Raw genomic sequence first — 16,477 nt, forward strand, 5'->3', positions numbered from 1 at the left:
AATTATTGAAAGGAGGCATGTGAGCACATTGCAGACATTCCCTGTAGCCCGAGCTGCATCGTTGCACAGATCAAACTCGTGTTGTTCCTTCCTGTTCCTCTGATGTTCCTCATGCTGAATATATTAAAGATAATGGAAACAGCTCAGCTTGAATAAATCCATACATTTCAACGTTATACCTGCTAGATTCCAATTGGTTTTAAGAGGTAACTTGATGTCAGGACAATTAACACCAACTTTTCTCCACATGGGAAATCACTGATGTAGAACACTCCATTAGGGAGAGTGCACTGGGAGGCACTGGAGAGGAAATTACTCAAGGCTGGTGTCATGCTTCTACAGGCTAGTTTAGGATTGGCACTGCAAAGATATGGAAGTGAATGGCCTGCCAACCTTTTTGGCTGGCGATAATTTGCTACCTTGGCAGATCTTATGAGAGATTTTTAAGTAAACACTAAAATAATTTGTTAATGCAATATTATATAAGTTACAAGCATGTTTTTTTTGTTACTACACAACAGCAGACACTTAACTGGAGCCCTTTATCTAGTTTTCATTAGTACTGTATCAGTCACTTTGAGCTGTCTGTACATTAAAGTTGGCCATTTGGAGAATCTTTTCACTGGATATTGTGTTTCTAAATTTTTCAGACTTAATGTTGGTTGAAACTGGGGATTTTGTTCAGGATTAAGAGACCACAATCCGAATTAAAAATGCTTCTCTACACTTTCTGTTAAGCCCACAGTCTAAATCATATTGAGTAAAAGCTTGCACTGCATTTTTCAATCCACAACACAGTCTCATTGTTCTGGCCAACATTCATTCTTCAATGTACTCCACCAAAAATCACTGACTGCTGAGGACTACTGTTGCAGATGCAAGATGTAATAAAGGAATACTCACTGTTAAGAAGGTGGTAGCTGCAATTACCATCATCATGAATTGTTACACTTGTGGTAAACTGGGACATATTGCACAGTAGTCTAAAACAAACAGCAGAAGTTAGGGGTCCAGGTGCAGCAACTGTAAGAGAATAGGCCACTGCTGGACAGAACATTAAGCAAAAGGAAAGGGAGTAGGAAGAACCAAAGGAAGGATCCACACAAAAAGTGACCCTTCTTTACTCACAAAAAAGTCAGGGAGCTGGTTAAGATGGCCTCAGAGAAAAAGGTTGTCCTGGTCCCTGAGGATGGCTAGGATGGAGGACACTAGGATGTATATTTGACACATTGTGCGTTGCTGGCCCTCTAATAATGTGAATAGAATTGAACCCTCTGTTCCTATGACTAATCTACCTCTTTCCACAATGCAACATCACATAGATAAAACAAATATAGGCGGAAAACCCCTTCACCTGCAAATCACTGTGACTATCTTACTTGTAGTAGGTGATCTTGTGGCCCAGCTTATTTAAGGCTATACCAGACCACCAAGGGTGCAAATACTGACATATTTTGAGAATTGGGAACACTAATAGAGTGGGAGTCGATTAGCTCAGTTTGCTGTACAACTGGTTTGTGTTGCGATTCTCTGTCTTAATTGTGAACAAATGTGTGTACTTAGGATCTTTGAAGTATTGCAAACAGTTTGGGCTCAGTTCTTGCACCAGTTGCGATTACAATGAAGGACTCGCTTTCTCAACCTTGCCCCTCACATGAGGCATGGTGACCCTCAGGTTAAACCATCACCAGTTGTCTCTCGCTAATGAGAGAGCAGATCTCAGGACTATGTAACCTTTACCTTGATACAGTTTGTAACAAATCTGTAAATGTAGAGCAACCTGAGACCTTCATAGCTAGACAATTCAAAACATCTCTCTCTTCCCTTCTCCACATACAGGTGAAAAGACAAAAAGCAAGAAAGCTGAAAAGAAAGAATCCCAACAAGAAAAGATCTAGGTTCACTAGATCCACTGCTGAAGTGAAGAATAGCCATTGCAGTGCAGAACAACAATGAGTCATCATTGCTGAAGTCAGAAAGAAATGTGAGAGACAGCATAATTCACCCCTGTAATCTAAACTTTTCAGCTTCAGAATTTTGTTCATTGTCTATATTTCATTATCCCATAATATGTGTTAAATAGTCTGTCTTTTCTCTGTCTTACTTGTGAACAAGCGTGTGTATGTTTGGGATCTTTAAAAAGGTTTAGTATAAGTTATATCATAGAATCCCTACAGTGTGGGAGCAGGCCATTGAGTCCACACTCCAAAGAGCATCCCAACCAGACCCACCCCCAACCCTAACTCTGCATTTCCCATCTTAGTTACTATGGGGCAATTTAGCATGGTCAATCCAACTAGACTGCACATCTTTGGACTGTGAGAGGAAACTGGAGCATCCAGAGGAAACCCACATAGACACAGGGAGAATGTGCAAGCTCCACACAGACAGTCACCCATGGGTGGAATTGAACCTGGGTCCCTGGTGCTGTGAGGCAGCAGTGGTAACCACTGAGCCACCATGCTGGCATGAAAGATAAGAACTGTCCAGTGGATGTAATCCTAACTGATCCAGTCTCTCTTTATAAATTGATTGCTGCCATTCCAGGAATTATTCTGCTAAACCACTGTTGCACTCCTACCATAGGCAGAAAATCCTTCCTCAGTGTGGTATCTGTATGCAGATTAAGTACCAAATACTCAAGAGACCACAATTACCCTCCACACATGTCGTTTTTTTAAATCCATCAACTGCACTGTTAAAATTGAGATGTAATAAGCTTAACATGCAGGGACTCTCAACTTCCCATTACTTGGTCCATAATCCTGTCACATTAATAAGTTACATAGAAGTCACATAGTAATTTTTTTTTTCCTCTTTGATTTTTTAAAGTTAAGTGTGTTACAATAAATGTTAATGACAAAACCTGGTGTGAATTGGTCATCTTTCTTAAAAGCAAAATACTGCGGATACTGTGAATATAAAATAACAGAAAGTGCTGGAGAAACTCAGCAGATCTGGCAACATCGGTGGAGAGAGAAACAGAGTTAATGTTTTGAGACCAACATGACAATTCTTCAGAAATGAGTCATTGTGGTGGTCTAGTTGAGATTTTGCACATTTTGTCATGGCTTGGGGAACACCGGGACATGGGTATCAGTACACTGTTCCCAGTTAAGGTGTGACAGGAAAATTTTAATCACTGCCTCCTTTGATTGTGTAACATGGATTCATGGATGGACAGTTTAGGAGGAATTAGACCAAACACCCAGACTCCTCATAGTGTCTGTAACAATCTCCATCATATCAATCTAACGTGCAATGAAGTATCCTTGTTCAATACAAGAGCTTGGTTGTTGACTTGCTCACCGAGCTTAAGCTAAAAGGATTAAAGACTCCATTCCGACAACAGGCAGAACTACAATTACCCTCCACACATGTAGTTTTTTAAACCCATCAACTGCATGTTAAAATTGAAATGTAATAAGCTTAACATGCAGGGAATCTCAACTTCCCATTGTTTACAAAATGGTTTACATGGTTTACAAAATACCATACAATGACTGCCACAAACATTACATCAGACAGACAGGAAGGAAACTAGCCATCAGAATATATGAACATCAGCTCGCAGCAAAACGGCACGATAAACTCTCCTTAATATCAGTACATTCAGACAATGAAATCCATCAATTTAACTGGGACAAAGTAACCATAGTAGCCCAAGCCAAACATAGACACGTATGGGAATTCCTACAGGCATGGTTCTCCACCCATAACACAATCAACAAACATATAGAATTGGACCCCTTGTACAAACCCATACAGATCAAAACCGGAAATGACAGTACTCACCATAATGGACTGGACATTATAAATTCCAAGCAGAGTAGAATAACATCGCTTCACCAGAGACTCCACTGATGATGTCACCTAGCATAGTGACGAAATGTCTGAACAAAAACAAGCCAGCTTGGTGAGCAAATCAACAACCTCATCCACAATCTGAGCTACAGATCTTTGCCAAAACTAAATACAAGAGCCTCCCTGGTTAGACCAAGAAGTGGATTTTTGGTACCATATTAGACCAAGACGATGGTAATAGCAAACTCCAAATTAAAACACAAACAGGTTCTAAACAAGGCCTCGCACCTAAAATGCACTGTCTGACCTAAAATGTCACCTCTTCTTTACAGTGATAAAACCTTTAGTTCTCTCAGGACCGTGACTTGAAGGGAATTCGGGGATTTACATATACGTATTAATCAATTAAAACCTTGTAACTGATTAAAGATTTAACAGCATCTTAGATTTGTTTGGTACATCCTCATCAATGGTGTGACCCTTTGATCTTTTACTTATAAATTCTGTGTCTGATACTACCTCTATCACTAACACCTGAAGGAGGACTGAGGCTCTGAAAGCTTGTGTTTTCAAATAAACCTGTTGGACTATAACCTGGTGTCATGTGATTTCTGACCTTGTTTACCCAGTCCAATACTGGCACCTCCGCATCAAAACTTACACAGTGAGTGAGATGTAGATACAGTTTAACTGCATAAACAACACTTGGGAATAGGGCAAGAAAGAGGATGGTCTGCTTTTTAATGACCTAGACCAAAAGACGTAGGAACAGTAGGTAGGCCATTCGACTTTTGAGTGTGCTCCACCACTCAATGAAATCATGGCCACTCTGATAATTCTCAATTCCACTTTCCCATCATTTCCCCATAACCCTGGATACCCTGACTGATTAAAATTCTGTCCATCTGAGTCTTGAATATGTTTTATACTTTACCCAATCTCAAAAGCTGTCTGTGGTAAAGAATTCCACAGATTCACTACTCCGTAAAAGAATAAATTCCTCCTTGTCGCTATCAAGGCCAGTACTAGGACACTTGTGAAATCATCAGGCACATTGAGCTGAATCAGGTATATCTAGTGTCTCTATAACACACATCTGTGAAAGTGTTCAGAACCACAATATTTCAATTCCACGAAGATAGATTAACAGGAGGAAGATTTCTTCCGTGTCGGTTTGTGTTAAAATCTTAAACCATTCCAAATGCACACTTATTTTTACAGAACACAATCCCAAATTGTTTGAGTACATTAAATCCACCACAACGTCTCCATGCAAGTTTTTTGCCTTAGCAACCGTCAACCTGCAAAACCAATTAAAAGCAAGTTGAAAGAATATCCTGGTCAGTCTAGGATCCTAAAATTTAATTGAATGCCTAAAGACAAAACTGTTGATCAAACTCTTTGTTAAAAAGCAATGCTTCTCCAAAATGATTCAATGACACAACTTAACTTTGATATGCATTACTATGCCCATCATCTTCCCACCACTCCAAGCTGTCCCTCATGATTTGGTTTGTTGGTATGGTGGGAACCAGCCCGTTTACTAGCCCTTAGGCCAACTGAAGCCCTAAAATGACCAGGAGAGGGAAATAGAAGTATCTATTGGAAAAACCTTCCATCCCTTTGGCACATATGACAAATATTTAGAAAATTACAGAGAAGAGATTGTGACAACTCCTGACATCTTCCACATTTGCCTCAGACACACTGAGGGTTGAAGGAGTGGAAAGAAAATAAGGGACTAATCAAAAATCTCCATGGAGACATCGAATCACAGAATTGTAACAGAGAGAAAGGAACTCAGTTGTCCCATCTTGTCTGCCAACTCTGCAAATGAGCCATATCATTCTGCTGCCTTCTCCCTATTATCCTGCACACAGTACTTTTTGAAATTGCCACTCAATTTCCATTTGTTTTGATTGAATCTGCCTTCACCATGCTCTTAGGTGGTGAGTTCCAGAACTTAATCTCTCATTGTGCAAAAAAAAAGATTTTTCTCACATCACTTTTGCTTCTTTTGCTAATTACTTTATATCTGTGCCCTTCTGTTCTCAATCTTTTCATGAATGGCAACATTTTCTCCCGATTTTCTCTGTTCAGACACTTTGTGATTTTGAATATCTCTATCAGATCTTCTCTTCTCTTCTCCAAGGAGAACAGTCTCAACCACTCCAATCAATCTTCATTACTGAAGATCCTCATCCCTGAAACAACTCCTGTAAACCTCTTCTGCACCCTCTCTAGTGCCTTCACGTCTTCCTAAAGTGTGGCACATCTAAAAATGGATGCAGTGCTCCAGCTGAGGCAGAAGTAGTGTCTTTTCCAGTGACTCCAAGTGCTTTCCCAGAGAGCGAAGTCAGGATTGTTGCCAGTTCAATATATTCAGGTATTGGCAGGGAACCAGTTTTGTGTACACAGTATCTTGCGGAATGCCACAAGAATCTCACAGTTAATTCCCCAATAAAGTTTACCAGAGCAGCCGAGTGTTCGTGAGCTACCTTTTGATGGAAGTAAGTTTTCCCTACAGCTCCAGGTTTTCTTTTTAGCTCTTTTGGGCATTTATAAATTACTTTGCTGATATATTTTGCTTTTTGCTGACAAGTATTCTATACCTGTTATAAAACCACCACTGGCAAAACAAATCATGGACAAATCTAATACCAACAGTATAAACACCAATCATTTGCTCCAAAGTGGCCTCACACTCAACATAGCTCAGTTCAAACCTATGCTTGTTGTTAATGTACTCCTGTCTGAACAGCCACACCAGAATTACTAACTTTCTATCCAATGATTAAATTTGTACTAATATGTTGAGCAGATTAAATTCATCTAATTCAATACATTATGGTATTGGTGACAATAATCTTATTTTTTTGTTCTGGGAAAATAAAAGTGATCAAATGTTCTTCGCAGGCTCTGATAATTAGATGATACAGCACATTTTCAGAACTGCTTTCTCCGTTGAACAGAATCAAAACAACATTATTCAACATTTCCGTACAACTGATGCAGCATAACACAAGTTTAAATTTGCTTTCTCTTTGAGCTTGTAACTGTCATGAACCAGTAATTAAACATAATTTTAAGAATTCCCATTTACCCTGAGTATCTAACCATGTCTTAACCAATAACATTCAACAGGATTTCATTTCAAAAGCAAGTGAAATAAGATAAAATAAGCACATTTGACAGAGCTTTGAAGAACTCTTGAATTTCTTTCTCTAACTTTGGCAGAGCCTCTAAAACAAACAGCTGAGGATTTCCACGACTCTTCTGCCAAAGTTATGATGGTCAGTTGGTGTTTGACTCCCCATTCTGGCTGGGATGAACTCAGGACCTGCCTCCTTGCCCACTCATGGTGGACATTGTAGTGTGTAAGTCAGACCTGCCTTCGTGCAGAGAACTAGCGAACTCTGAAGCTTTGATGTTCTTCAATCTCTGGATGGATTCTGCCTGAATGCTTCATCTCTCAGATTTCCAGCATTTTTCCATTTATTTTACAATACAAACATATGGATTAGGAGCAGGAATAGGGCCCTCGAGCTTGCTCCACATTCAATAAGGCCGTGGCTGTACTGATCGCTCCTGCTTACCCTGATAACCTCCTATACCTCTTGCTTCAAAAGAATCTACCTACCTCTGCTTTCAAAATATTCAAAGGTTCTGCTTCCACCACCTTTTGAAGAAGGGTTCCAAACACTGAGAGAAAAAGACAATTCTTTATCTCTTTTAAATAGGCCACCTCTTATGTTTAAACAGTGACATAATTCTAGATTCTCTCACAGAAGAGACATCCTTTCCAATTGTGTGTTGTCAAGACCACTTGAAATTTTATGTTTCAACCAAATTGTCTCTTACTCTTCTAAACTACAGTGGATACAAACTGCCTGAACTACATTGACATCAATACTCAGGCAGCCACATCAGGAGCGATAAAACATGGCTGAAGGGCTCATGGTGGAAAGCAGGTATTAAAATAAGGGTAAAATATGGTAGACGCTGGAGATTTGAAATAAAAACAGGACAAAATGGAGAAACTCAACAGCATCTACAGTCAGAAAAAACAGAAGTAATGTTTTGAGTCTCATATGACTTGTTTTGAAATTGAAGAGTATTGGAAATGTGATAGGTTTTGGTTATTTTCCATTTTATACTATTGAAAAAGAGAGGAAGTGGAAAAAAAGGGTAGGTCAGGGAAGGTTAGAAGGTGCTGGAGATGAGAGATCAAAGGTGAAATAGAACAAAAGGCAAAGGGAGAGGTAATGGTTATAGTGAAGAAGTAAAGTATTGGACCAGAGTTAATAGCAGAATAAAGGTCAGCTCTGACCGAAAGGAAAAGCATGAAAAGATACAGACACTAGTGGAAAAATAAGTACCAAAAAGGAGAAAAGTGTCCTATTCTCGGATATTGCTAAACTAGTTCTGAAAACAACAAATGCTGGATACCACAGCGGGTCAGACAGCATCCATGGAGAGAGACAGCAAGCGAACTCTTTATCTACATCTTAAATAAGAGATCTCTTATTTAAACTGTATCTCCTGGTTTTTGTCTGTCCCACAAAGAGAAACATCTTTTCAGTGTCCATCCTGTTAAGTCCATTTAGCATCTTATAAGTTTCAATAAAATCATCTCTTATTGACAATGGACACAGATGCAACTTTCCGGTCTTTAATCAGAAGATAACACTCTCAATCCAGGAATCAGTCAAGTGAACATTCTCTGAATTGCTTCTAATGAAATTATGTCCTTTCTTAAAGAATGAAACCAAAGTATCCATTGCTTGTACAGTCTATGTTGTGGGTTTTGCTTTGTGCTGACTGGGTTTTAGTGGCCATCCCTTCTATCCTTTGGAATGGCATGTGGCTGAGGAGAAGGCAGCTGAATTGCTGCTTGATTTGCTCCTGCTGCTCCAGATGCTGTTGGTTCTGCTTCTCCTCTTGTTTCTCATCAGAGATTTAAGACAGAGTCGGGTAAGTGGCTTTCATGCTGCCGTGAAGACTGATCCGCAGATAAATACAGATTAAGGTGAGTGAAATCCAACAAGTTGGAAATCACTGATTAGCAGTAAAAGCGCACTCTCAGAGGTGCTCTGAGCAACAGCCTCTCAACTAGGCATGGCAGTTCTTCATTTTCACTGTTTGAAGGTTGGCCAGGTACAGTTTCATACATTTTGGGAAACCCACATACTGGCTGATTCCCTGTTCACCTGTGAACCCTCCCCAGGTTAAACCCACAATGGGCGGTGCCGTTTGACAATCTGACCCAACTCCACTTTTGAGGGGTTTCAGGAGGAGATGGGGCAGAGGTGGTAGATATGTGGTTTAATGTTGGGTGATAGATAGTCCAAATGAGTATTTGGGGATGATGAAACTGTCATTAGGCAATTTTAAGCACAGGCATTATGTATTCTTTCTACAGTCTTGGATATAAAGCTAACAGGACAATATTGCAGCCACTGAATCTCCCAATCCTCTTTCAGAGTTTTTTAAATTTTGAAGATGACCCTTCATGAAGTGGATGCTTCAGTTCTAAGCCTTTTTTCTTTGACTGATCCATTTAAAACTATCACATCAAAACAGATATTGTAAGACTGTAAGCTCCTATTTTCAGCTTCTGACATACAGTGTTCGCAAAAAGTCTTATCGTATTCATTGCCTAATTGCCGAATATCATTACTATGTCATTTACTTTGCCAAAATAATAAACGTTTGCCAAAAAAAGCCTTTCAACATAAAAATCAAATTCTATAATTCAAACATTCCTATTCATAAATTATGAATATATTTTGCAATATACTTGAATGGTTCTTTTAAAGGAAGTAGTTTATCATACCACTTTTCATTGATTAGACACAATGTAAATTGCAACAAAACATTGTCACATGTTGTATGATATATTGCCATAAAAGTGAAGCTTGGTTCCCTGCCATTGCTTCCCCCTCAAGAGAGGTTTTCTTGATAATGTTACCTTTTTAAGCAGATTTTATTTGTATGACATATGAACTGATAAATTAGTAAAAGCCTGTACACATTTTCAGTTCTATTAATCATTGTTTACTGAACATAGTGAACCTCTGTCATATTTATAATAAGGACTAGAGTGGGTAGGTGAGGTGACTGTTGAATGCAGAGGTGAGATTAACAAACTGTCTGACACTCTGAGTCATATTTGATATGTGTTAGATTTAAAAAAAACAATTATCTTAGTTAAAGTGGTAATTACGTGGGTGATTTGGTAGCTACAGAATTCTTCTTTGCTACCAGTTCTATGTCAGATTTCCACTCTGGACTAGCATTTACAATTAGGCTTCAAAGGATATTTGCCAGTCACAATCATACTCTGTTTGGAAAAATTGCATGAAGAAGGGAGCCCTTCTCACTTGACTGAAATGCACATCCAGAAAGGCCAACTAGGAAGTAGCTGTAATAAAACAAAGAACTGTGGATGTTGGAAATCTGAAACGCACAAAAACAGAAATTGCTCAAGAAACTCTGCAGCTCTGGAGGGTAGTTGATGTTACAAATATGACGCAGTATAATGTGGATAAATATGAAGTTATTCATTTTCGCAGCAAAAATAGGAAGGCATTTAAGTAAATGTGCAGGTGCAGCAGGCAGTACAGAAAGTAAACTGTATGTTGGCCTTCACAGTGGGAAGATTTGAGTATAGGAAAAGGAAAGGGAAGATTTGAGTATAGGAACAAGGATGTCTTCTTGGAGTTACACAAGGCATTGGTGAGGCCACATCTGGAATATTGTGTGCAGTTTTGGTCTCCTTGTCTGAGGAAGGATGTTTTAGTTACAGAGGGAGTGCAGCAAAGGCTTACCAAATTGACTCCTAGGATGGCAGGACTGACATATGGGGAGAGATTGAGTTGGTTACATTTGTAACTTAGAAGAATGACGGAGAGATCTCATAGAAACCTATAAAATTCTAGCAGGACTAGACAGATCAGATACAAGAAGGGGGTTCCTGATGGTCGGGGAATCCAGAAGCAGGGATCATATTTTAACAATAAGGACTGAGATAAGGAGAAATTCCTTCACCCAAAGAGTGGTGGGCCTGTGGTATTCACAAGCATAGAAAGTGGTTGAGTCTAAAACATTGTGTTTTCAAAAAGGAAGTAGATACAGTTCTTGTGATGAAAGGGTTTAAGAGATATGGGGAGGGGGGTGGAAGATTGGATTAAGGTATTGATTTTGATGATCAGCCATGATCTTAATGAATAGCAGAGTTGGCTCAAGTGGTTGAATGTTATACTCCTACTCCTTATCCTCTATGAGAAGAAGATGAAAAACTACATTTCTGCTTAGATGTTATTTTTCAAAGCAATTCCAAAAATATCCAATTCTGTAACAGAATCTGTGCTTTGAAGAGTATTATTCAATATGCAAAGTTTCATCATTAAGCCTTTAGGTAATGTGCAGTTTTTAAGACTTTTGGTTTTGGCAGATGTAAAGAAATATTAGTGTATGCAGGTGCTGCAATTTCGTTATATAAGTCATCTTTTGTTAATTCAATATCTGATGCATAACATAGGGGAGGTGATGGTGCAGTGGTCATTTCAGTACACCAGAGCCCTGGGCTAATGTTCTGGAGACATGAATTCAAGTCCCACCATGGCAGATGGTGAAAATTGAGTCCTTTTTTTCTAGTTAAATGGTGATCATATCAATTATTGTAAAAAAAACCCTCTGGATCACCAAAGTCCTTTGGGGTACAAATCTACTGCTCTTGTCTGATCTGGTTTACATGTGACTCACATCTTTAGAAATGTGGTTTACTCTTAACTGCCCTTTGAAATGGCTCAGAGAGTGAATCAGTTCAAGAGCAACCAGGTGTAGACAACAACTGCTGGGCTCGCCAGTGATGCACACTTTCCACATAAGAATAAGGAAAAAAGTGGCCAACATTAAGTAACCCTTAGTCATCTACAATCCATACCGAATAATGCTAAACAAAATTCTCCACAAATTGTTGATAATGTTCAATGATTTTGCTAATATTGTTGTAATATAACTCGTGGATATTTTCTTTGTTCACTGTGTACAATGAAATTATAAAATTACCTGTAAATAACAGGTTCACAATTTTACTGCAAATTGATAAAAATCTTTCCCCATTCTCTTATGTTTGTTTCAAATCTTCTAATAGTGTCCTGTGGAGGAATAAAATTGATTATAAATTGGCCACCCTAGATAAAAATACCATATTACTAAAGACACATTTAAATTCTCATTTTATACTTTCTCTCATACAACAAAGTGAACGATTGAGCAGGTTCATTCTCGTCAAATAATAATCAACAAAACCTTTAGAACCTTGAACTATAAGTTAACATCACTGATTCTAAGGAGTAGACAGTGTACCTCATGAATATGGATCACCAAATGATAATGAACGTAATGAATCTTAAGTTGGTAACCCACAAATTTCCGATCTCATTGATAACTATTTTTTTCTTGTTCCCAACCTTGGTTTTGGGAGTTATTCTCCCGTTCTTCAAATCCTCCAATCTTCTTATCATGGTATATTTGAGAAATTGTTTAAGCAGGTAAACTTCTTAGGATCATTAGAAAATGTTAGTGTGAATTATTATTTACACTATATGGTAATTGATCAAACTATTTGGCAATATCAAGAATCCGTGTAAATATTTAACACAGGGAGGCACAATCTAGCTTTAAAAGCCATTAGAAGTTTTCTAAACATTAACTGTAACTGTTTCTTTCTTGCTATCTACCAAAACAGAAATTTAATTGTGTGAATGAGATGTATAACAATCAAAGCATAATTTGCATAACTTTTTCAAATGTATCATACAAATTTTATGGAAAGCTAATACACTTCTGCTAGACTGTCCACAGCAATAACTGTTCCCATAGTTTAATTAAATGCCTTGGCCTATGGCCACAACATTTAATCAGCATTGAAGCCATTGACTGCCGAGTGCATTCTTGATAAACTGGAATTTTGTTTAATTGCTGATGGCTCCTTCATAACTAGACAAAGCACACAACACACCCTGTCTTCAGCATGCCCCTGGCTGTAATGTCTTTCCACATGCCTCTTCAAAACAGCACCACAGACAGAGCCTCCTGCAACGCATGAAGGTTTGCCATTCATGAGGACTTGACCTTTTAACCACACCCAGTCTAGCATGAACATTGTACTGCTTCTACTTTTGACAGTCATGCTTTCCGAATAAAATCGATGAATCTTATTTTAATATTTGCATTTAGCCCCTGTCTTTGCCTGTATATGGCTCCGCTGAAATTTTATGCAGAGAAGCACAGAAAATTTATGGCCACAATTAGACCATTGCAGTCTGGTAAGCAAGCAATTATGAGCCTGCTGCTCAGCAATCCGTAGAGTTTGACCAAATCTCAGCTCCCAGGTGCCATTCAGCTCAATCCCCCAGATCACAATGCTAAACTCTCATTTTCAACAAAATTAATATTTTCCATTTATTTTCCTCAGTATTCACAATTGCACAGTTATTAATTATTGGTAAAGGCATGTGCTGAAGTTTGCACAATAAAGCTTGTGTAATTTCTGTTAATTGCCTGGAATAATTTTTTTCCAGATAAACCTTCTTCAATATAAAGAGAATATTTATTTCTAAGTATTGCATTACAATATACATGTTAATATCACTAGGCTATTCAAATTTAATAAACAGCTCTGAGTCAACTGAAACTCCCACACACTGTTAATCATTCTGACATTGTGCTAATAGAAACCTTTTAGGTGGATGTACAATTCAGTAATAGTGGAAGTTTTAATTAAGCACTGAATTTCTGTCACACAGTTTTCCAAATACAAGTTCTTTCATTATAGCGCAAGCACAAAAATAATATTTTCTCCATTATTAAAAAGCTGTTCAAGAAAATCCATGAACAGTATTGTCAGCCTGATTTTTCTTTTGAGTAAAGTCAAGGAAAGTATAGTATAGTATTTTTGCAAACGCAATATCTAGCAAACTAAATTTGTGTGCAAAATCTAACAGACTCTGAATATTCCAGCACATTCTGAAACTTACCAGACAGTAGGTTATTCCAAGACTTTGTATTGTCTATTGTAACAAGATTGATTAATGACTTTGGTATAAAGGCATCCAGAGGCAGTGCTGATCACAATTATGATTGAATTTTACATTCAGTTTGAAAAGGAGACGAGTGGGTCTAAAACTACTATTTTAAACTTAGATAGGGGCAACTGTGTAGATATGAAAGCTGAGCTAGCTGAAATGAACTGGAATACTAGGTAGGGGATTGATCTATAGAGAAGTAGTGGCACATTATAAGGTGACACTTCAGAGTACATGGAATATGTACTTTCCTACCGTAGAGGTTATCTAAAGAAGTTAAGGAAAGCATCAAGTTTAAGGAAAAAAAAATGTGGTTGTACAAAGATGGTGGCAAGTCAGATTAAGCAGAGTATAAAGACTGACAGAGAATGACCAAAACATTAATCAAGAGAAAGGGTATGAGAGGTAAATAGCTAGAAATGTGAAAAAGGATAGCATGAGTTTCTGGAAGAAAGGAGCAGGTAAAGTGAGTGTTGACCCTCTGGTGAGTGAGAATTAAGAGTTAATAATGGATAATAAGGAAATGATGGATCAAATGAGCAAATATTTTGCCTCATTATAGAGAATAGGAAAAAAACATTCCAGAAATAGCTAGGGAAGTAGCGCTGAGTAAACTTATGGAACCAAAGCCTGGCGAGTGTCCATGTTCAATTCCACCCTCGGGCGACTGTCTGTATGGAGTTTGCACATTCTCCCCATGTCTGTGCGGGTTTCCTCCAGGTACTCCGGTTTCCTCCTACAATCAAAGATGTGCAGGTTAGGTGGATTGGCTAAGGTAAATTGCCTGTAGTGTTCAGGGGTCTGTAGATTATGTGGGTTATATGGAGATGGATCTGGGTGGGATGCTCAAAGGGTTGGTGTGGACTTGTTGGGCCGAAGGGCCTGTTTCCACACTGTAGGGAATCTATGAGGTAAATTGTTTGCTACTGAGTGTCACGTGACTTTGGAACTCTCTGGAGTTGGTAGTTAGTTAATATTTTTAAGGCAGCAATAGGTAGAATTTTGTTGGTCAAGGGGATCAAAGGTTATTGGGGTTGGTGGGGATATGGAATTCAAAACAACTATGATCTTATTGAATAGTTGACTGGACTTGAACAGCTGAATGATCTATTCCTGCTCCTAATTCCTAATTTTGCGTGTTTGTATATAATAGTTGTGTATAATTCTTTAAAAACTAATTTTAATGATTTTAAATCATTTTACCTGCAGGTGGATGGCTGTGGAAATCTGGGGGAATCAGGTGAGAAGTCCAGTGAGGTCTTTTTTAACGTTGGGAGCAAGTAGTTTCTATGCCTAACATATATCCGGGTGCCAAGGCAAGACTCTTAGTCAGGAGTGGTGAGATGCCTATTAACCAAGACTATTGCTTACTGTTCATCTCACTAAATGCAGTTTCCTATCCCATTGTGTGAAAATTAGGTGCCAGTTATTCCCAACACAAAATTCTGGGCAGACACATGGTGATTCTAGCTCACCGCTTCAACCTTTGTGCCTTCATCTTGGATACCAGGCATCAGGAGGCCAGGGCACATTCCATGGGCACAGCCACATCCAAGGATCTTGGCACTGGATTTGCCAACCTTTCCGCATCATCATGGCACTTTGGCCTTCATAGATCAGAGCACTGAGTTTAGGAATTGGGACATCATGTTGGAGCTGTACAGGACATCAGTGAGGCCACTTTTAGAATACTGCATACAGTTATGGCCACCCTGCTATGCGAAAGATGCCATTAAATTGGAAAGGATGCAGTAAAGATTTACAAGGAAGTTACTGGAATTGGAGAGTTATAAGGAGAGGCTGGATAAGCTGAGACTTTTTTTCCCTGTGGCATAGGAGGTTGAGAGGTGACCTAAAAGAGGTTTGTAAAATCATGACAGGCATAGATAAGATGAATGGCAAAGACCTTTTCCCTAGGATAAGGGTGTTCAAAATTAGAGGGCACGGGTTTAAAGTGAGAGGGGAAGGATTTTAAAAGGGACCTGAGGGGCAAATTTTTCACACAGAGGGTGGTGCATATATGGAGTAAACTGCCAGAGGAAGTGATAGAAGCGGGTACAATTACAACATTTAAAAGACATTTGAACAGGTCCATGAACAGGAAAGATTTAGAAGGCCATGGGCCAAATGTAGGCAAAAGAGACTAGTTAAGTTTGGGAAATCTGGTAGGTATGGACGATTTGGACCGAAGGGTCTGTTTCTGGACTGTATGACTCTGTGACTCTATAATTCTATCTCTGATCCCAAAGAACCATATTGTTGCATGGCCATGTTGCACCTTGGGGTGCATTGTCATCTATCATTGCAATGTTGCTGCAAAGACACCTTGTATCCCGGGGCAGGCACCCAGCTCACCAAATGGACCGGGCTACATCTCAGGGCTGCTCATTCGTTATCTTAGTGTTCACTCTCATTGAACCTATCAGGATGTTCACAGCATTCCTGCCTTGCCTTTATACCCTTTGTCCCCTCAGTCAGCGGTATCAACCTCACAGTGTTTCTGACTTAAACATAGAAGCATAGGAAATAGGAGCAAGATTAAACTATTTGAACCTCTGAGCCTGCTGTGCTATTCAATG

Source organism: Rhincodon typus, chromosome 23 (assembly GCF_021869965.1).
Source record: "Rhincodon typus isolate 14 chromosome 23, sRhiTyp1.1, whole genome shotgun sequence".
Lineage (NCBI taxonomy): Eukaryota > Metazoa > Chordata > Chondrichthyes > Orectolobiformes > Rhincodontidae > Rhincodon > Rhincodon typus.